The sequence below is a fragment of the Trichosurus vulpecula genome, chromosome 1, assembly GCF_011100635.1.
Source record: "Trichosurus vulpecula isolate mTriVul1 chromosome 1, mTriVul1.pri, whole genome shotgun sequence".
NCBI lineage: Eukaryota > Metazoa > Chordata > Mammalia > Diprotodontia > Phalangeridae > Trichosurus > Trichosurus vulpecula.
The window spans coordinates 14,833,450-14,855,917 of NC_050573.1; positions in this window are offsets into that span (position 1 = coordinate 14,833,450).

The window sequence follows — 22,468 nt, forward strand, 5'->3', positions numbered from 1 at the left end:
AATCTTCATTCCCCACTTTTTGACATCTTTGCCAATTTGATGGGCTCAAGGTTGCTTTCTTTTCATCCTAGCTTTCTGTTTGTGCTCCCTACCTTAAGTCTCTCCCATTCCAGACCATGCTCCAATCAGCCGCCTTTTCCTAAAACCTAGGTCTGACCATGTCGTCACCAATTAGTGACGGTGGCTCCTTACTACCTCTAGGCTCAAATATGGAGTCCCCCATTTGGCATTTAAACTCTTCCCAACCTGAGCCCTTCCTGCCTTTCCAACCTCCTTATCTTCATCCTCATGTTCTCTGTGTTCCCACAAAATTGGCCTCCACCTTTGGGTCATTATATTGCCAGTCCCACCAAGGCACAAGACTCTCCCTCCTCATCTCTGCCTCTTAAAATCCTCAGCTTCCTTCAGAGCTCAGCTCCAGTGCTATCATCTCCATGGGACTCTCCACCATCCTGGTTGCCTCCTCTGGACATACTCTACCTTCTCTGCATGGCTTCTCAAACTTGGGGCTCCCAGGACAGAACATTTTGCTCTACATGGGATCTGGCTGGAGCGGAGGACAGTGGAACCAGAACCTCCTTATTCCTGGAAGTTCTTCCTCTTTTTATATCACCAAGATCAAATAGACCACATCCACAGGTATACCAAGCACTGGCAGATGGGATTATTGTTTGGTTGTTCAGTCATTTCAGTCGTGTCCGACTTGCTGTAACCTCATCTGGGGGTTTTCTTGATAGAGATACTGGAGTGGTTTACTGTTTCCTTCTCCAGCCCTTTTTACAGATGAGGAAACTGAGGCAAATGGGGTTAAGTGACTTGCCTAGGTTCACACAGCTAGTAAGCATGCATTTGAATTCATGAAGATAAGTCTTCCTAATTCCAAATCCAAAGCTTTATCCACTTTAATTATTTCTGAAAAACTTCAGAGAAAAGAAGAGAGTTTTACAAGATTGCATAAGGGCAAAGGATTCCATTTTCTTTTTTTCCCTAAAATATTGAACTCTTTTGTTTTTACATCTCCTTCACTTTCCTTTTTTTGAGGGAATATTACTTTTTTTAAAGATTCATTTTTGTTGATATCTTTTTCACGTTGCCTAAATTTCTCCTCCTCCTAAAATTCTTCTCCCTCCCCCAAAGCCATCCCTTATAAGAAGGAATTATTTTGAGAAGAGAAAGAAGTTTTAGCAAAACGGATCTGACATTACATGCAATGTTCCACTCCTGTGAACTCTGACCTCTGCAAAAGAGTCTGGGGAAGTGCTTTTTCCTATCTCTTCTTTTCTTTTAGTTTATTGCTTATAGTTTTGCAACATTCAGTTTCAAGTATTTTGTGGTTTTTGTTCTTTCCATGTTACACTGCTCTGGTAGTGTCTTTGCATCAGTCCATGTAAATCTTTCCATGCTTCTTTAGGTCATGGTGGCATCTGGTACATACACTGTCTCCATCGGTTTGCTGAGATGTCATCATTCCTATGGAGGATAATAGGGAATTGCTTCTGGGAAAACTGGAAGGCCTGGAACACATATGGACATTCTGTAACTGACTCCAGATGGCCTACCACATACTTGGGAGGAGTCTTTTTTCTCATGTTGTGTTGCCAGAATTGTCTGATTCTTCCAAAGGGCCTGAGGTGATACCAGCCATGTATTTGGTGGCACTTGTTTTGGGGGGAGGGAGAAGACTCATAGCTGGTGAAATTTTGCAAGTGGAGAGATCCTTAGGACCTTCTTCTCTGCCTCATCCATGTGGACCCCAAGGAGATCCCCAAGGCTTGGGCCTTTGGCCTTTTCATTCACTCTTTTCTATCCTAGGTGCAGGGATTGGAGTCTCCAATCAGGGCCAAATTAATAAACTCCACCAACAATGAATGCCATTAATGTGCCCGTCTTTCCACAGTCCCTCCAACATTGACTATTCTTGTTTTTTGTCATCTTTGCCAATTAGTTGAGTGTGAGCTGAAACCTCAAAGTTGTTTTGAAATACATTTCTCTTATTACTAGCGATTTGAGCAAGTTTTCATATGATTTGATAATTTCCTAGCATTAATAGTTCACAATGCTTCTTCTGAGAACAATTTGTTCATATTCTTGGACCACGTATTCGTTGAGGAATAACTCTTGGAAATAACCCCATTTTCTCAAACTATAGGCCAGCAAGCTTGATTTTGATTCCTGGCAAAGTCCTAGGAAAGAAGGATTATGATGGTTAGTGAACACTTAGAAAAGGGGCTGGGTGCCACAGAGAAAGCTTGGCTCCATCAAGAACAAATTCTGCCCTGAGAGGCAGGGGACTACTGGGGCAGAATGGTGCATACATCATCAGATTACTCATTGTTTCAGGTGTTTTTATTTGTTTTTATTTATTCAATCTGTAGAATGTGTGTATCTGGGGAGGAGAGGGAGGTAGGGATTGTTTTCCCTTTTACATATGACTGTAATACAAAGACAAAAAAACACATTTAAAAAGTTGTTTTTCAATAATAGGTCACACCAGGATAACCCCATTTCTGTTTTTGATGAGATTACAAAGTTGGCACATGAAGAAGATGCTGTACATAGAGGATAGCAAAATATTCAATGAGGTTTCTTGTGCTCTTCACGTGAAAAAGATAGAGAGATGCGGCTTCAAAGATAGTGCATTTAGATCGAATCAGAAATGATTGAACGGGCAGCCCCAAAGCATAGTCATTAACCATTTAATGTTGACTTGAAGGAGATCTCCCGCGGAGGGGCCCAGACATCTCGGCTCGGCTGGCTCAGTTAAATCCTTTTATCAGTACAGCCACTGATCTTTCTAATGTCATGATAGCATAAATAATGGAGTTATCCAATGTGCCACTGACCCCAAGCTGGGAGGGATCATGGGACCGAACCTGGTCAGATGGAGTTTAATAGCGGTAAATGCAAAATCTTACACTCAGTTTCAAAGAATCAATTTCACTAGTACGAGACCTGATTTTCAAAAGATTGGCTCTATATAGTAATATATGTTATATATAGCTGTATATGGTGATATATATTTTATATATGTGTATATATAAATAGATATAGGTACAGATTTAGTTTTAGTGAGCTGCAAACTCATTGTGAAGCTATATGTAAATGCTAAAGTCTTTATAGTGTATATATATAATATTAAAGTATTCATACTGTATGTAATATTATCTATATCCTATATATTGCCCAACTCTATGCAAATTCATGCTATATGATATGTGGCTTCACCACTAAAGCTCCCAAATCTTTGTCATATATATTACATGCATTGTGTATATGTGTGTCTGTACATGCAAAAGGCATGTAATGATATGTTTGGGAGTGATGGAGACAGGGATTGCTTTCATTGATATAAGGCCCCCTCCAATAAGGAAACTCCCTTGGCCAGGGCAGGTTGGCACTTTTATATCATCTCAGAGAATTCCCTGGGCCCTGAGTACGTGAGTGCCTTGCTTAGGGTCCCACTATATTTAGAAGCTTCCAGACCTGGAGGACAAGGAGACCCCGTTTACTGTCCTCAGGTGAGAGCCCATCTGGAGGAAGGGATTCAGTTCTGGGAACCTTGAGGCACATGGCTAAGATGGGACTAGTGCAGAAGGAGTTGACCAGGATGAAAAGAGGCCTCGCAGGGAAGGTGATGTTTGAGAGAGCTGGCCCCGACCATTCTGAGAAGCAATTTGGAACCACCCCACAAAAGTCACTAAACTGTACATGACCTTTGACCCAGCAATGCCACTACTAGGCTTCAGCCTAGTGACCAAAGAGGAAGAGGATCCATATGAACAAAACCATTTAGAGCAGCTCTTTCTGTGGCAACAAAGAACTGTAGGAGGTGCCTAGAGTGGGGGAATGGCAGACAAAATCATGGTAGGGGAATGTGATCAAAGACTAGTGTGTTCTGTGATCTATCCAATCCTAGGAGCCCTGCCTCCCAATGACAGAATCAAGGGTCTGAGAGTCAGAAGGAGCCTCTAGGAACTCTAGCATCCTGCTAATCTGGACGCTTTGCTGTCCCTCATGTGGACGCTCCCTCTCCCCACTCTTCACACTGGCACTGGCTGTCTGCCATGCTGGCGATGCTTCTCCCTGCTCACCTCCTCCTCTTGGCTTCCTTCAAGCCTCATCTCAAATCCCACTTGGTGCAAGAGGTCTTTCCTGGTCTCCTCTCCCTCCCCATTGCCTTCCTTCTGGGATTTGTCCCTTCTATTTATCTTGTCCATATCTTGTACGTATGCAGTTGTTTGCATGTGGTCTCCACCAATAAACTGGAAGTTCCTTGAGGGCAGGGACCATGTTTTTGCCTTTCTTTGTATACTTGGTCTTAGCACAGTGCTTGGCAAATAGTAGGCACTTAATAAATTCTTGTTGACTGCCTGACTGACCTCAGAAGCCAGTTAGCCCAACCCACATTATTACAGAGTAGACAAATGGTCATCCGCCCTCCAGTGACAGGGAGCTCACTACCTGTCCAGGCAGCCCATTGCCCCTTGGGAAGTTTCTCCTGACTCGAAGGCCCCCAAAAGAGCTGAGCACAGCTGTTAGGCCTCCCTCAGGTCTTCTCTCCTCCAGGGTAAATACTCCTCTCGTCACATGAGACAGACACCAGGTTCTTCCCCACGCTGACTGCCCTCCTCTGGATTCCTTCTGGCTTATTGGCGTGCTTTTTAACTGCCTCCGTCGTGTGGAAGCACGATCCGGGTATGGATTTCATATTTCCCAGCAGGATATTAATCCATTGGCAGGAAGGGCCGTGGGACCTGGGGAAATACAGTCAGGCATATCTGGGTTTGAGTCCCACTTCAGACACTAGCTAGGTGACCCTGGGCAAGTCATTTAATATTCCCCTTCCTATTTCCTCGCCTGTAACAGCACCTACTTCCCAGGGTGGTTGTGAAGATCCAAACAAAAGAGCAAATAGCATTTTATAGTTTGCAAAATACTTTATAAATATGATCTCACTTTATTCTCGCATCAATCCTGGAATTATTCCCATTTCACAGACGTGGAAATTGTTTCAGAGAGTTTCGTGACTTTCCCAAGGGCACATGGCCAGGAAGAGTTGGAGGAAGGATTTGAACTCAGATCTTCTAGATTCCAAGTCCTGCCTGGCTCCATACAAACCCATGTCTATGGAGGGTATGATGATGGCTCCTTTTGCTATGACTGGAGCCACTGGTGGCCAGCCCAGTGACCTGGCCTGATGGGCATCATTTCAGCTTGCTCAGTGAGGACACTCTCACTGGGGCCACACTAGACATTTGAGGCCACATCTTCCCTTCCCTCTCCAAGGGCACTTGAAGGCTGATCTGGTCTGGGGGTTGTGGGGGCTCATCCAAGGGAGTGGTGTTTTTGGGGCAGAATGAGTCCCGTTAACAAGACTCAGCACATCTGCCCGGTTGGCTGGCTCCTTTCTTTGGCCTTCGGAGGCAGGCTGGGAGTTCTCCCTGCCTGAGCCTCCAGGCTGGGGCTGGTTTGAATTAGTGTTCAGCTGATGCCTCTGGACATCGTGAGGAAAAACATTATTGTTGGAGGCTGTTCCCAGGCTGGCAGCGACCACTTCCCCGGTCTGGTATTCCGGAGCACAAAAGCCATTCGCAGGCAGAATCGGAGCCCTCTGGGCTCCCTGACCCCCTCCCTGCCTTCCCGATGTGGAGCCCACATGTCAAGCAGGCACGAGGTTAACCATATGCCGCCCCATGGGTCAACCTTGCTGGGAGCCGAGCACTAATGGTACTAGCTCCAGGGCGAGAGGCTGCCCTGACCTGGTAGTGACTCCCACTTGCCCAGATCTATGCTGGTCATCACAGGGTCCCAGGCGCTGGACTGAGGTGGCATCTACTCTGGAAAGAGAGGAGGGGGCCAGGAATGGGAAAGGGCCCAGGAGTAGGATCAGGCCAGAGACAGGAGCCTGGAGGGAAAGCAGGCTGTGGGGCAAGGGGGTAGGCGGGCAGAGGCTCCCTAGGCTTTCCCAGCTGCCAAGGCCCCAGGACTTCCCACTCTGACTGCTCCAAAAGACGGGTCTCTCCCTCCCATTGGACCAAAAGTGACCAGAGAAGCTGCCTTTCATCTCTGACACTCATGCCCTGGACCACTGCTATCACCTCCTACATGGAGTCTCCCTGCTTCCCATCTCTCTCCTCTCCAAATCCATCCTCCACACGCCAGCCCAAAGCCCACATCTGCTCATGCTACTTCACTGCCCTTTATTATTACCTCCAGGATCACAGGAGAACCCTTCTGTGCAGCTTTAACGCATGCCATAACCTGGTTCCAACCTACTTTTCCAGACTCCCTTCAAGTGTTCTGCATTCTAACCAAGCCGGCCTACTTGCACATTTCTTGTCACCACTCCTTTGCATAGACTGTACCCCCTACCTGGAATGTCCTCCCTACTTCCCTCCAGCTTCCAAAATCTCTGGCTTCCTTTAAGGCTCAGCTCCTGAGCAAAGCTGAGCTTGCTGCCCTCCATTTTACTAGTGGCCCCACCAGAGCTGCTTTGTATATGTTTGTGTTTAATTGCACTTATCGTTTCTTCCAACAGAATGTAAGCTCCTAGAAATCAGGGGTCGTTTCATGTTTTCTTTCTCTCTCCCCAGTACCCAGCATGCTTTGCTCAGAGCAGGTGCTTAGTGATTACTTCTTGAGTGGCTAAATATATATTGATCCATTGCTGGCCCGCTCGATGGCTGGGAGACAAATTGGAGGGAGGGAAAGGACTCAGAACTAGGGAAGTTTTTTAAAGGAATGCTGAAAATAAATAAATATATAATAGATTGTTTTTAAAAAAAAACATTGGTTGAATGAAACTGCTGAGCTCCAGAGGAAGGTCTTAGCCCCATCTTCCCTACAGGTAGGTGGGTGGTGCAGTGGACAGTGTAGAACTTAGACCCAGGAAGGCCTGGATTCAAATCCTGACTTTGGGATTTTCAGGCTGTGTGACCCTGGGCAAATCACCCAATTTCTATCTGCCTTAATTTCCTCAAGTATGAAACAGGGATAATAGCAGCACTTACCTCCCCACCCTCCCCACCCCTGCTGGCCTCAGTTTCCTGGTCTGTAAAATGAAGGGATGAGACTAGAAGATCCTTAAGGTCCCTTCTGGGACAAACCGTCTGCTGCTCGGATGGTGAATCACACACGCTGACTCACAAGTTCACACGCCATTTCCTCGTATGTAAATTGGAACATAAAAATGGTTACACCTGCCTTGGGGGCCGTTGGGAGCAAAGCTTGTTTGTGAATTGGAAAGCATGATTGACATGTGGAAAGAGGTTTATGAAGGGCGGCAACCAGCTGCCCGGGCAGCTGAGAAATGGACCTAAGAGCAGAGGATGGCAGAGCTGGGCCAGGGGCCTGAGAACAGGGGATGGCAGAGCTGGGAGGGGCCTGAGAACAGGGATGGCAGAGCTGGGAGGGGCCTGAGAACAGGGATGGCAGAGCTGGGAGGGGACTGAGAACAGGGATGGCAGAGCTGGGAGGGGCCTGAGAACAAGGGATGGCAGAGCTGGGAGGGGACTGAGAACAGGGATGGCAGAGCTGGGAGGGGCCTGAGAACAGGGATGGCAGAGCTGGGAGGGGACTGAGAACAGGGGATGGCAGAGCTGGGCCAGGGGCCTGAGAACAGGGGATGGCAGAGCTGGGAGGGGCCTGAGAACAGGGGATGGCAGAGCTGGGCCAGGGGCCTGAGAACAGGGGATGGCAGAGCTGGGAGGGGCCTGAGAACAGGGAATGGCAGGGCTGGGAGGGGCCTGAGAACAAGGGATGGCAGAGCTGGGAGGGGCCTGAGAACAAGGGATGGCAGGGCTAGGAGGGGCCTGAGAACAGGGGATGGCAGAGCTGGGAGGGGACTGAGAACAGGGATGGCAGAGCTGGGAGGGGCCTGAGAACAGGGGATGGCAGGGCTGGAAGGGGCCTGAGAACAAGGGATGGCAGGGCTGGGAGGGGCCTGAGAACAAGGGGTGGCAGAGCTGGGTCAGGGGCCTGAGAACAGGGGATGGCAGAGCTGGGAGGGGCCTGAGAACAAGGGATGGCAGGGCTAGGAGGGGCCTGAGAACAAGGGATGGCAGAGCTGGGAGGGGCCTGAGAACAGGGGATGGCAGAGCTGGGAGGGGCTTGAGAACAGGGATGGCAGAGCTGGGAGGGGCCTGAGAACAGGGATGGCAGAGCTGGGAGGGGCCTGAGAACAAGGGATGATAGGCCTGGGAGGGGCTTGAGAACAGGGGATGGCAGGGCTGGAAGGGGCCTGAGAACAAGGGATGGCAGGGCTGGGAGGGGCCTGAGAACAAGGGGTGGCAGAGCTGGGTCAGGGGCCTGAGAACAGGGGATGGCAGAGCTGGGAGGGGCCTGAGAACAAGGGATGGCAGGGCTGGGAGGGGCCTGAGAACAAGGGGTGGCAGAGCTGGGTCAGGGGCCTGAGAACAGGGATGGCAGAGCTGGGAGGGGCCTGAGAACAAGGGATGGCAGAGCTGGGAGGGGCCTGAGAACAGGGATGGCAGAGCTGGGAGGGGCCTGAGAACAGGGATGGCAGAGCTGGGAGGGGACTGAGAACAGGGGATGGCAGAGCTGGGCCAGGGGCCTGAGAACAGGGGATGGCAGAGCTGGGAGGGGCCTGAGAACAGGGGATGGCAGAGCTGGGAGGGGCCTGAGAACAGGGATGGCAGAGCTGGGAGGGGCCTGAGAACAGGGATGGCAGAGCTGGGAGGGGCCTGAGAACAGGGAATGGCAGGGCTGGGAGGGGCCTGAGAACAAGGGATGGCAGAGCTGGGAGGGGCCTGAGAACAAGGGATGGCAGGGCTAGGAGGGGCCTGAGAACAGGGGATGGCAGAGCTGGGAGGGGACTGAGAACAGGGATGGCAGAGCTGGGAGGGGCCTGAGAACAGGGGATGGCAGGGCTGGAAGGGGCCTGAGAACAAGGGATGGCAGGGCTGGGAGGGGCCTGAGAACAAGGGGTGGCAGAGCTGGGCCAGGGGCCTGAGAACAGGGGATGGCAGAGCTGGGAGGGGCCTGAGAACAAGGGATGGCAGGGCTAGGAGGGGCCTGAGAACAAGGGATGGCAGAGCTGGGAGGGGCCTGAGAACAGGGGATGGCAGAGCTGGGAGGGGCCTGAGAACAGGGATGGCAGAGCTGGGAGGGGCCTGAGAACAGGGGATGGCAGAGCTGGGAGGGGCCTGAGAACAAGGGATGGCAGGGCTGGGAGGGGCCTGAGAACAAGGGGTGGCAGAGCTGGGAGGGGCCTGAGAACAAGGGATGATAGGCCTGGGAGGGGCCTGAGAACAGGGGATGGCAGGGCTGGAAGGGGCCTGAGAACAAGGGATGGCAGGGCTGGGAGGGGCCTGAGAACAAGGGGTGGCAGAGCTGGGTCAGGGGCCTGAGAACAGGGGATGGCAGAGCTGGGAGGGGCCTGAGAACAAGGGATGGCAGGGCTAGGAGGGGCCTGAGAACAAGGAATGGCAGAGCTGGGAGGGGCCTGAGAACAGGGGATGGCAGAGCTGGGAGGGGCCTGAGAACAGGGATGGCAGAGCTGGGAGGGGCCTGAGAACAAGGGATGGCAGGGCTGGGAGGGGCCTGAGAACAAGGGATGATAGGCCTGGGAGGGGCCTGAGAACAGGGAATGGCAGGGCTAGGAGGGGCCTGAGAACAGGGAATGGCAGGGCTGGGAGGGGCCTGAGAACAGGGATGGCAGAGCTGGGAGGGGCCTGAGAACAGGGAATGGCAGGGCTAGGAGAGGCCTCAGAACAGAGGATATCAGAGCTACAGGAGGCCGTAGAATTGGGAAGGTCTGACCTCAGAATTAGGGTGCACTTCCTCCACTGGATGGAGGTAAAAATCAAGGTCCATAGCTGGGAGGTGACCCAGGAGAGCTGGTAGATTTGTGGCAGAAGTGAGCATAGGATAGAGGCCTCAGGGAGGCCAGGGAGGGACTGAACCCCGTCTCGGGCTCCAAATCTAATGTTTTCTGCCCAGTCACCAACAGTAGCACCCCCGTGATCAGAGAGGACCATCTAATCTTCCTAAAGTAAGAGAAACGATAAGGCCTGTTCTAAGCTCCTCTCAGGGCTGATGGACGGGGCCACTGATTATCAAGGCCTGGGGAGGTTGATAAAACAGTGGACTGGTGAGGATGAGGATGGGGGTGGGGGTGGAGCAGGACTGAGCTAAACCCCATGACGCCACCCCCCCCTCCTCAGATTGATAAGACCCGGCTTCTCAGAAACAGTGTTCCCTGAATTCCTTCTCCCCCCACCCCCATCCCCTTTGAGCTATAGTTATATATATAGTGGGAATAGTGACTGCTGATCTACAGAGCTGGGAAGTGCCTTGGAACAGGGAATGTCAGGGCTGGATGACATCGATCCGCATTTATGGAGTGCTCACTATGTCCCAGGCACCATGCTACACATTAGAAATATAAGACAAAAATCAAATAGATCCTGCCTGCAAGGAACTTATATTCTGGGTGTTGGGGAGCAGGTCTTCAGGGTTAGGAATTAAGAGTCACTGGTGGCTTTGAAGAGAACTCTTCCAGTAGAGTTGTGGGCTTGGAAGCCAAGGGGTTGAGTAGGGAATTCAAATCAACAAGCATTTATTAAACATTTAGCATTTGCAAGACCTTTCATAAAGCATGAGGAATTCAAAGATAAAACCAAGATGGTGTCTGTTCCCATTCTATTGTGGGGGTGGTGATACATTATCTCTACAGATAGATTTATCTGAATAGGTCTCCCATTGCATCCTGGGTCATCTCCAGTCATCCTGATGAATATCTGGTCACTGGACCCAGATGGCTCTGGAGGAGAAAGTGAGGCTGGTAACCTTGGACAGCCCTCCCTTGCTCAAATCAAAGTCAACTGCAAGTCATGTCATCACTTCCCTGATGCCATGGTCCTCTTCAAAAACTAAGGACAAACACAACAACAAACAATCTGAATAGTTAACTTGAAGAGAAAGAACATGAATAACTGGCAGGATCAAGGAGAGAGGGCATATCAAGTAGGGGGGATGGCCTGCAAATGCATGGAAGTGGGAGATGCCTTGTTGAGATGGAGGCACAATCAGTTTCTTCTTTTGACTGGAATGTTAAGTTTGTAGTGCTTGGGGTGGCTTAGGATGTTCTCCTTCATCCCCTCCTCCTTAAAGAATTCTTTTCCTTCAAGGCTGAAGAGCCTTTCCTGATCCTTGGAGCTGATAGAGTTCTCTCCCTCCCTGAATTCCCCTTGAGCAATTTGTCAGCCAGCCACATAGTCAATAAACATTTATTAAGCACCTACAGTGTACCAAGCACTATGCTAATCACTAGGGATATAAAGAAAGACAAAACCCTCAAATGATCCCTGCTCTCAAGGAGCTCACAATCTAATTGGGGGGATAATATGCAAATGACCATGTACAAATGAGGTATTGGCCAGAGAAATTGGAGATAACCTCAGATGGAAGGCATTAAGAATCTTTGCCCTGTCACAAGCTGCCTCCTATCTCATATATCTTGGTGCATGCGGTACCTTGTCAGCTCTGGGAGGATGGACTGTGGTCCTGTTCATCTTTGTGGTCGCACCGCCGATGGGGGCCTTCGCTTATAGCTGGTGTTTGATAAATGCTTGTTTAATGGAATTGAACAAATCCCCTAAATGCAAACATTCGGGGCATAATTATTAAGGTGCCTCTCGACGTCAGCAAGGTTGGATTTGGGGTCAAGGCTTCCACCTCCAAATCCCCGATTCTAGGACATCAGCTGTATTTTTTGCTGTTGTCGTTCAGTTGTTTCACTTGTGATCTAATCTCCGTGACCACATTTGGGGTTTTCTTAGCAGAGATACCGGAGTAGTTTCCTTCTCCAGGTCATTTGACAGATGAGGAAACTGAGGCAAACAGACTGAAGTGATTTGCTCAGGGTCACACAGCTAGTAAGTGTCTGAGGCTGGATTTGAACTCAGGTCCTCTGGACTCCAGGCTGCATCATTCTGCCTCACTCAACTGTCATCTACTAATCATAGACTCACAAGTTTCAGAGCCAGAAGGGACCTCAGAGGTCCAAACTCCTCATTTTAGAGAGAAGGAACCGAGGTCCCCGAAGGAGAATTAACTTTCCCAAGGGTGATCTCCCAGGTAATAAGTGGCCAAGACAGGATTTGAACCCGAGTCCTCTGCCTCAAAAGCCCTTGCTCTGTATGTGACAAAGTGCTCCCAAAGTCTTTCTACTGCTTCCTGGCTAATCACAAAGTCCTGTAGGACGTCTGGATTTCCCCTTTCCCCCATTTCTTCAGTGTCCCATCCCCTCAGGATCTTGTGACTGGCTAATTTATTTGATAAACTAACTTGTGCTAAGCTGTTAATGGCTAATAATGTTTAGTGGGCTCCCCCTTCCAAAGGTCATATTTATAACCTGTTTTATCTCACGACATTGGGGGCACCCTAACATCAAAACTCCCATTTCTGGACTAGAGCCAGTAACCAAAAATCCAGCCCTCAGCTTTTCCTCCTACAAACACCCTCAAGGAATGAAAATTGTCACTCTCCCACCCTGAGCAGCCCTCCTCTCCTTCCCCCTCCCGAGCCCTCTGCATTTACTCCTTTATTTGAATGGGTTTCAGATAGCCCATATCAGATGGCCCTCCCTTCAAGGCAACCTAGGAGACTGCTCTTACTCCTTAACCTTGCAGGCTGGCAATGTCACCCCTCCCCACCCCCGCCAGGGAAGGCATCACAGGACAGTGGGAAGAACACAAGACTTGGCTATAACTAGGGTAGGACAACTAGGCCTTTGCCTTAGGGTAACACATTTAAAGGGTCCTAGAAACACTTCCTGGCCTGGACATCAGAGCTTGGCACCTGCTTGACAAGAATGAGTTGTTGACAATAGAAGGTACCAGATGTGGGACTGAGATGCGTGCTGCCTCCCCTGTGCCCCCTACCCACCTACTTCTCCCTTCCTCACCTGATGGTGTGCTCTGCGACACAGCCCCAGCATCATGTCAATTGCCCCCAGTACAGGAAGTCCTAGTTATGTCTCTGCATGGGATTAAGAGCTGGGAGATCTGGGGTCTTGTCTCAACGCTCCCATTCACCTGCTGGGGAACTCGAGGGATTCCCTCACTGGCTCCAGGCCTCTGTTTCCTTCTCTCTAAAAGGAATTGATATCTGTATTCCCTTGTAGCACAGCCCTCCCACTGCGCCATGTGGACAGGCAGTGTGGAAAGGCAGTGGGGATGGGCAGTATGGATAGGCAGTGGGGAGGAAACCTGGACTCTAATCCTGGGTCTGCTACTAACTTACTGGGTGACAGTGAGCAAATCATTGGCCCTCTGTGGGCCTCAGTTTCCTTCTCCATAAAGTGGGAGCATTGCCTGTAACAGGGCTGTCCAAAATGTGGCCCTCTGTGAGATTTATGCAGCCCTCCCATAAGCAGAGAAATTTACATAAATGCTTTAGTAAAAGAAGCCGAGCTCTCACTAAAATGGCAAATCAAAATATGTTGTCTGTTGTTTCAATAAAACCTAAGGTTGGACATCCCTGGCCTAGAAGAACTCTAAGGGCCCCCACCCTAAAGACTGGTCATCAGCAGCTCCCCCACTGTGACCAACAAGCCACTTCTCCCAGTGATTGGGCCCAAGATGGGGAGACAACCTGAGTCCTCTTCCCACCCCTGCCACTGATTCCTGCGTGACCTTGGGTGAGTCATCAGATGTGGGGCAGGAGAGTCCTCAGAGTCCCCTTAGACCACCTACCCCCCCCATTTTACAGAGGGGCAAATTGAGACCTGGGAAGTGGAGGTGACTTGCTGTAATGGGAACCACACTGGCATACTCAGGATGGCTGCTAGCAGTTTCTTTTATCTGCTTTACTAGCAAAGACAGCTGTTTCAGGGGTCAGCAATCTTTTTTAATTACATAAAATACAAACACAGGAAATACAGAGCAGAGAAATAAAGACCAACAGGGCTCTACTGCCTGAATCAAAGCTTTACATCCACCACTGAACTGAGAGAGCCTTTACCTCTGAGGAGTCGGGGAGCTCTGAACATATGGCCACTCGGTCTCGACTAGGGAATCAAACCATTTTTCCCATAAGTGAACCCCCAAAGCAAAAGCTCACCTCTCACAATATATACTGTTTCAGCTAATAGGCTCAGAGCCAGAAAACATCACAACCCTCCTGACTCAGTGCCTAATTAGCAAAAGGCATGTAAGTCTTCCTACAAGCAAGCAAGCTTCCCTTAATGGGCTCCACATGAGGCCTATTAATGGGTAGGGAAAAACTTATTCTCCATTAAATTTACACTCACCTAAAGTTACCCATGTAGCAAATATCAGAGGTGAGATTTGAACCCAGCTCCTTTGAATCCAGAGTCAGTGGGTTTTCCCAACATTTAGTTCAAAGCCTGGACATGCCAGAGGGCTGAAGGATGGGGAGCAGCCAGCAGCCCCGGTGGGCTGTGATGCAGAGCAGGATCATGTGGCATGGGTGCGGGCCAGCGAGTCAGGGTCACCCGAGATGGGCTCAGCATCTCTGTCCCCTCCCACCTCCAGTCAGCCCTGTCTCACCAAAGGGACAAGCAGCCCCAGGCTCGGGCCTGCCTCAGATGCTTACAAGCTGGGCAGCCTCGGCCAAGTTGCTTCCCCTCTCTGAGGTGCAACGTCCTGGTATGTAAAAGGAGGGGCCACCCCTTGAAGGTTGCTTGGGTTCTAAATCTAGGCTTGTGGTGCATAGCAGATACTTAAGAAATAAACACTTGCATCAAATTAGAGTCAGGAAGTTTGTTGTTATTCAGTCATGGCAGACTCTCACGAGTCCATTTGGGGTTTTCTTGGCAAAGATACCGGAGGGGTTTGCTGTTTCCTTCTCCACCTCATTTTACAGAGAGGAAACTGAGGCAAACAGGGTAAGTAACTTGCCCAGGGTCACACAGCTAGTGGGTATCTATAGCCAAATTTGCACTCAGGTCTTCCTAACTCCAGACCTGGTGCTCTATCCACTGAACCACCTAGCCACCCCAAATCAGGAAGATCTGGGTTCAAATCATGCCAGACATTTTCTAGCTGTGTGACCCTCGGTAAGTCATTTGCCTTCTCTGGGCCTCAGTTTCCACATATGTAAAATACAGCTATTGGACTTAATGACCTCCAAAGTCCCTTCCGGCTCTAAATCTACATTCCTATAATTATATTGAATCCAATGAAAGCTGGCTGTGAGGGGGATGGGGAGGGTGTGAGGGGCATGGGAAGGGTGTGAGGGGAGTGAGGAGGTATGAGGGGGGTGGGGAGGGAAAGTCTTGCTGACAGCCTGTCCCCGTGTACCCAAACTTTCTAGCAGTCTCTGAGTACAAAGGAGTGTGGGAGTGAGATTGCCAGACCCAAGTCTCATGAAGTTGATCCTGCAGGGTGAGAGAATGTCCAGGAAGGGAGAGCCATGGAGCTGGGGACACCCCTTCGAGGGGTGGTGGTGGGTCTGACCTGGGGGAAGGGGCCGAGACATGAACTGGTGAGAGAGAACATCGGTTCCAAGGGAGTTGGCCCAGAATCCCCTCCGGTCCCCTTCCAGGCCCAGACGAGTGATTCACCTGTTACTGGAGTTGGGCATGACCCCAAGGCCACCCCCTGCTCCATCCCATCCTGCTCTCCAAGTGCCATCCAGTTCCTGGAACCCTTCTTATGCCAGGCCCTGGGGGCTGACCCCCGGACACCCCGCTGGTGAGTAAGGCAGCAGGCCAGACAATCCAGCCTTTCATAAGCCTCTGATGGTGACTAATATCTCACAGGCACACTCGAGACCTCCCACCTTCCAAACTGAAATCCATTCATTCCACCCAGGGGTGCTTCCAGACGAGATGGGGAAGGAAACGATTTCTCTATCTCCTGCTCCCTGCATCTCCCAGTATCTCCCACACTTGGAGGATCCCCAGACTTAGAGCTGGGGGCACCAGTGAATGAATGAAAAACATTTAGTAAGCATTTGTCATATGCAAAGCATTGCCCCTGACTCCAGCTCCTTCAGTTTATAGCCAAGGAAACTGAGGCCCACACAGGTCAGTGGCTAGCCCAAGGTCACATAAGAAGCAAGAATGAGAGGCCAGACTTGAACCCCCATCCTTTGATTCTGAGACCCTCTTGTTTCCCCTGAATCGCCTCCCAGGCTAGGCTCTGCTCTGGACCTATCTTGTTTCTTCCCCCAATCCAAAGTTCCCTTTCTGGGGCTCTTTCCTCCAAATCCCTTCTCCAGCCTCTGAAGCCAGGTCCAAAGCCTCCCGGCCCTGGCCAGACTGCCTCTCACTGGCAGGAGATTCCCGGACAAGCATGCAATACCTTTGCCTAAAGGCATGATTGAGCAATGGTGGCATTCCTGGCCCTGGAGGACAGGTGGAAGCAGGAGGCATTTTATGGTCACATGGGGAGGCTTAAGGCTGCTGGCTCCTCCAGGGAAACACAAGCTCAGCGGGTCTGAGGACTGCTCTCCTCAGTCAGAGGACAGGGTGAAGACTTGCCTTTGCTACTTGTAAGAGGCCCTGGGCAGCTCTGAGCCTCAGTTTCTTCATTTGTCAAATGAAATAGCATCATCCACAAGGAAAGCCAGGTCTCCCTGGGCATCTTGCCATCTGCTGCTCTCCTCCCATCCCAGAATGGCCACTCTTGGAGCCTGACTTCCAGTGGCCATCCCCCTGCCCCGCCAATCTCCTCCCCAGGGGAGTTAATTCACTAAGCTTTAGGACTCCCACCACTCCGGACTGATGAATGGATGGGTGCAAACTCACCTAGCCTCCTTTACCTTGCTGGTTCTAGACCATCTTCCAGGAAACCTTGGCCTCCCCAGACATCTCAGCATCTGCCCTGCCACCAAACATGTTCCCTCATTTGACTGGGAAGAAGAATCAAATAAATACTGTGATTGCACCTGGAAAGATGTGACAACCCATTTCCCCAATGCCCCAGGCTCAGACTCCCTTCTTGGGCTACCGCTTCCCTATATGCACCATCTCTACCCTTAGAATTTCCCTGCTCCTGGAGGGCAGTGACCATCCCATTTTTGTATTCTTATTCTCAGCCTGGCTTAGAGTGGGTGCTTAACACATGCCTCACCATTCACTCAATCATTCCTAATTTTGACTCCAACCCTTATTCATTCACTCACTCATTCACTCATTCATTCATTCATTCATTCATTTCTAATTCTGACTCCAACCCTCATTCATTCATTTACTCAGTGGGATTAGATTAGGTGATCTCTGAGATCTTTTCCAGCCTTAACAATCCGTGATTCTGGGTTCAAGCCCCAATTCTATTACTTCCCACTGAGTCATAATATTCCACAGCAGCCCCTGAAGAATCCAGGGGAGGGCCACCCTCAGGGCAAGGGAGAGCCCCTCTGTGAATGTGAGCATTACCCACAAAGAATTACAGAAGAGGCATGAGGGGGTCATGAGCAGAGCCATACCAAGTAATTTTGGCACCAGGGCAAGCGGCCCACCCTCAGAACGACTTGGTAATTTATGATGTAAAAATCATCCCAGGAGCAACACGCTTGCTGATCCAGAGGAGGAAGCTACTGACTCTAGCCGTTCATAGATGGCGGGAGGAGCCCTAACAATTGAGGGGGGATGGGGACATCCTCTCCTTAGGCAGGAGGGGGCCACTGAGCTGAGCTTGGAAGATGTGCGGACATTGGACCAGCCCGTTTCAGACTCTGCCCTTTTCAGGCCTTGGGCAGGGGGTGTGGGGTGGGGTGTGGTGGAACGTCTGCCTGTCAACACTTCTCTGAGCAGTTAGCTAAAGAGCTCCTGTCCTGGGTGTGGGATACCTCTGAACCTTCTCCTATGACCATTCATTTACCAGATTAAATGAGGGAAATTAGGAAGGGGTGTAAGTGCTCCAGGTCAAAGCTGTCACCCTCGTTTATGGTGAATGACCACTGTACATCTCTATGTCAAGGTCAATATATACATAATATGTGTGTTTATGTATATACACATATAGGTATGTATCAATATGTACATATCGACATGTGTGTATATGTGTGTACATGTGTACGTGCATATGCATATATTGACATGTGTATGTATCACCCTATATCAAAATATGTATGTATGTATCACTATGTATATATCACTCTGTATCAAAATATGTATCACTATGTATATATTGACATATGTATGTATCACTATGTACATATCACTCTGCATCAAAACATGTATGTATCACTATGCATATATTGACATGTGTATGTATCACTATGTGTATATCAATGTATTTATCACTATGTATCAGAATACGTATCTCTGGCCAGGGAAGCAATGTGCCTCTGCCGTTTATGATCTGTGTCATCTCAGGTAAGGTACTTAATTTCCCTTGGCCTCAGTTTCCTCATCTGTAAAGTGTGGAGGTTGGACCAGATGGCTCGGAAGGCCCCTCTAGCTCTCGATTTCCCCCCAATAACCAGTAAATGGATCTGGGGGTTTAGAGTTCTCTCAGTTTTTATTTACTGGGCAGGGAAAATATTTAGAGGCAAATTTACACTGTTTCAGTCAAGTGATCACCCAGGCTAATGCTATTAAAGGTTGGAAAAGGGGGCTGAGCCAAGATGGCCACATGAAAACAAGGTTGGAAAAGAATGAAGTCTAAAGGGGAGCTTGGTGGCTCAGTGGATAGAGTGCTGGGCCTGAAGTCAGGATGTCTCATCTTGCTGTGTTCAAATCCCACTTCAGACGCTTCCTAGCTGTGTGACCCTGGGCAAGTCACTTACCCATCTTTAACTCACTTTCCTCATCTGTAAAATGAGCTGGAGAAAGAAATGGCAAACCCCTCCCATATCTTCGCCAAGAAAATCCCAAATGGGGTCATGAAGAGTTGGACACGACTGAAATGACTGAACAACAAAAAAGTCTGCAGGGACTTTGCTTCACACCCTTACAAAGAACTAGGGGTGCCATGAGGCATGGGGAGAAGAGAGAGCATTTCAGGCACTGGGGCAGGAAAAGGCATGCAGGTGGAAGATGGAATATCGTATGTGAGAAAGAGATAGAGCACATGTGAAGAGGGGGTAATATGGAAGCAGTATAGAACGATGGGGGTGGCGGTTAATGCTAAATTTGCATTTCTTTTAGCAGGCAATAGGGAGCCACTGAGGTTACTTGAGCAGGGCAGTGGCATGGTCAGACCTGTACTTAGGAAGCCAAATCAAGTTAAGAAACATTTATAAAGTACCTACTATGTGCCAAGCATTGGGCTAAGTGCTAGGATTACAAACAAAAACAAAAATAGTCCTTGTCATTGAGGAGCTCAAAATGTAAAGGAATTATCACTTGGGTAGTTGTGTGGAAGATGGATTGAAGAGGGGAGAGGGAGAGGAGGCAAAGAGGCCAATTAGGAGGCTGTGATCTAGGATCCTATGAATTGGGGAGGAGAGAAGGGCAGGGAGAATGCAAAGAGGAAAGATAACCAAACCCTGCTTCGTTGGCAGTCATCCATGGGAATGATGATGAAACCTGGGCTAGAATGAGGGATGGAGAGGAGAGAAGGGGTTGTTGTTGTTCGTCTTTCATTCTCGAAGATGACCAATGACATCAGGAGAGTGATGTCTTAACTTGCAAGTGAATTGGATTTAAGTGAGGCAGAGCTGTGCAGAGTCATCAGCCTCACTGTCTCCTCCAGAGTCATCAGAGTCTAGTGGCAAGACAGGTCAGGATGACTGTAGACGGCCCACGATGGAGAGACGTCATGGAGGTGGGAGCTATCAGCCTTGGCATGTCTAAAGCCCTTTCTGATGGAGAAGAGCAACCCAAACTCAGATTCCTCTCTCCAGCAGAGTCTTCCAGAGCCCCGGGCCACCTGCACCTTACCATGAGACCTCCAAGGGTTGGCCTGGAGGATTCTTCTTATTAAATAGAATAATCGATGTTCCCAATACTGGTCTCTGGAGCAGCCTCCCAGAGATGAGGCCCAAAGATCCAGGAGACCAGGGTACGTAGTTTGGCTATAGGAAGCCACCTTTAAAAATGTAATTCAGGAGAAGGGAGGGAGGAAAATAGAGACTATTTCAGGGCACTAGATAATCCCCTCAAGACAGGAAAGCCTTACATCTTGTCTGTGTATCACTAGCACTTAGCTGCTGCTTAATAAATAGCAAGCAGCTGGCATCTACATGGTGCTTTGAGATCTACAGAATATTTGTACTGATATCATCTTCTGATTTTACAGATGAGGAAACAGAGGCACATAAAAATTAAATGAACCATCAAAGGTCACAGCTAGTAAGTGTCAGAGGCCACATTTGAACTCAGGTCTTCCTGACTTGAGGCTCAATGATTAATCCCTGTGCCACTGAGATGCTCACTGGATTGGATTGGGATAGGATCTGAGTGGGCAATGGGAAGAGCACTGCCTGGACTGGATTTAAGTCATTTTATTCTTCTAAGCCTCTGTTTTCTCATCTGTAAAATGGAAGGGCTGGGCTCCATCACTTCAGAGCTCTCTTCTGGCCCTGCCACCCAATGATTCTGGGTTCTTTTCTTGGGAGTTAAAACCAGTGACAATGAACAGGGACAGACATGGTAGATAAGGTAACTAACCATAACACTTCAGTAATCTTACGTTGACTGGGGGTGATGGGCAGTCAAGGTGACGTCTTCAGGTCCAAACTACTGGAACAAGGAAGAGAGAGCAATTTTTGCCCTTAGTCCTTCTAGCCAAATGAGCTTCCTGTGCTTGGGAGAGGAGGATGGACCAGAGAGTTTTAGTCATTGGTTCTTTTATTCAATATATTTATTCATTCTTACATTCAGTCATTTAATCTGTCCATTCATCTAGCCATCCATTCATCCATCCATCTGTTCTTCCTTCAGATGAACAAAAATAATAAAGATGAATAAAGAGGACTAGAAGGCAGGGCACCCGACAAGAGTCATCAAAGATTTTTAGTGGGGGGCGGGATACGATCACAGCAGTACTTTGGGAAAGCGAACCTGGCAGCCACCACTAGCTCAGGGTGGCTTAACGCCAAGAGACAAGTCAAGTGATTCCTCCCTTGAGAGCCTCCAATGCCTTTTTTCTCCTTTTTCCTCCTTCTGGATTCCTCATCAGTGGTTTCTCGCTCTTCAGTCCAGCCCCAGGGACACTGTATCCAGTCCTGGAACGCGGACGTTGGTGGGAGGAGACCGAAATTGTGCGGGCAGCCCTGTGGCTCATTCTTTGTCCTCCTTCCTACTTGCACCTGTCACTGGACAAACATTGTCTCATTTCCCCCTCTAAACCCCACTGTGGATGTGGATTCTGGGGGCAGGTGGGAGCCTTCGAGGTGGAATTCCATTCATTCTTGTGTTCTGACAGCTCCTGGTACCATCATCCCTAGACTTTGGGATGGCTGAGCTTGACAAACAGCCCCCAAAAAACCCCAACGTGACTCACTTCTGACTGTTGAGATGCCAGCACTAGGCTGGGCTGGCATCTCTTTCTGGATGACATTATGGCACAGCCAGAGCTACCCGGTACAGTCAGAAGGGGCAGGCACCGTGAGAGCGGCACTCCTAGGGCAGAGGATACCCATGATTGTACCTGCTCCCCCTCCCTCTTCTGCTCCTTCCCCAGCCAAGACTGCAACATGGTGGGGGAGGGGATGGTGGAAAGGACTTTGGAGTTGCGGGACACTGGCACAAACCCTAGCACTGCTACTTTGGATGACAGTGTAGTATAGAGAAACTAGCGGTGAATCTGGAACCAGAAGACCCAGATCCAAATCTCACCTTGCTGAGTATTACCTATGTGACATTGGATAAGTCACTTCTCTGGGCTTCAGTTTCCCCATCTGTAAAGTAGAGGGGTAGGTAGGCTCTAAGAAGCCTTCCAGATCTGACTGTTTGACAGGTGGATTTGGCTATCCTGACCCTAGTCCTGGCACTGTGCCTGCTTCCTGGTAGGTGAGCAGAGCAGCCCCTCCTGCATCTCCCCTGGGATCAAGGCTTCCCTCCACCTGATGAAATGCCTGGAACACCAGGGACCTACCTCCGGGTTCAGAATGCCCTCTCTTGGCCTCCTTCCCAGATCAGATCCGGGGTCAGTCCTCTGGGAATGGCTAGAATAATTCAGAATGCAATTCCGGGACTGGAAACGAAGTCCAGACAGGCACTGACCTTTCTGGTCCTCTCCAGCCTCCAGACAGCCTCTAACTGAAATCCTGCCCCAAATCCTGCCCCCAATCCCCCTCATTTCCCCTGTGGGGATTTCTCTGATGCCAGAGGGTTTCTCAAAATGGGGAAATTGTGGTCCCTTTCACTGTCAAGATTGTGTGTTACAAGTCTCCTGGCACAGCCCCGCATTCCAGCTGAACTGCCTCCAGACTCTGTTTGGGGCTAAGATTGTCAGCCCAGGGAAAGGGGGGCTCCCAAGCCCTGCCCCACTCACAGACCTCCGGGGCCTGGAATCAGACGTCGTCATCGGCATCTTGGCTGTGATTGCCTTCCTTCCGGCAGCTGCCCTTGAGCCTAAGCAATGGC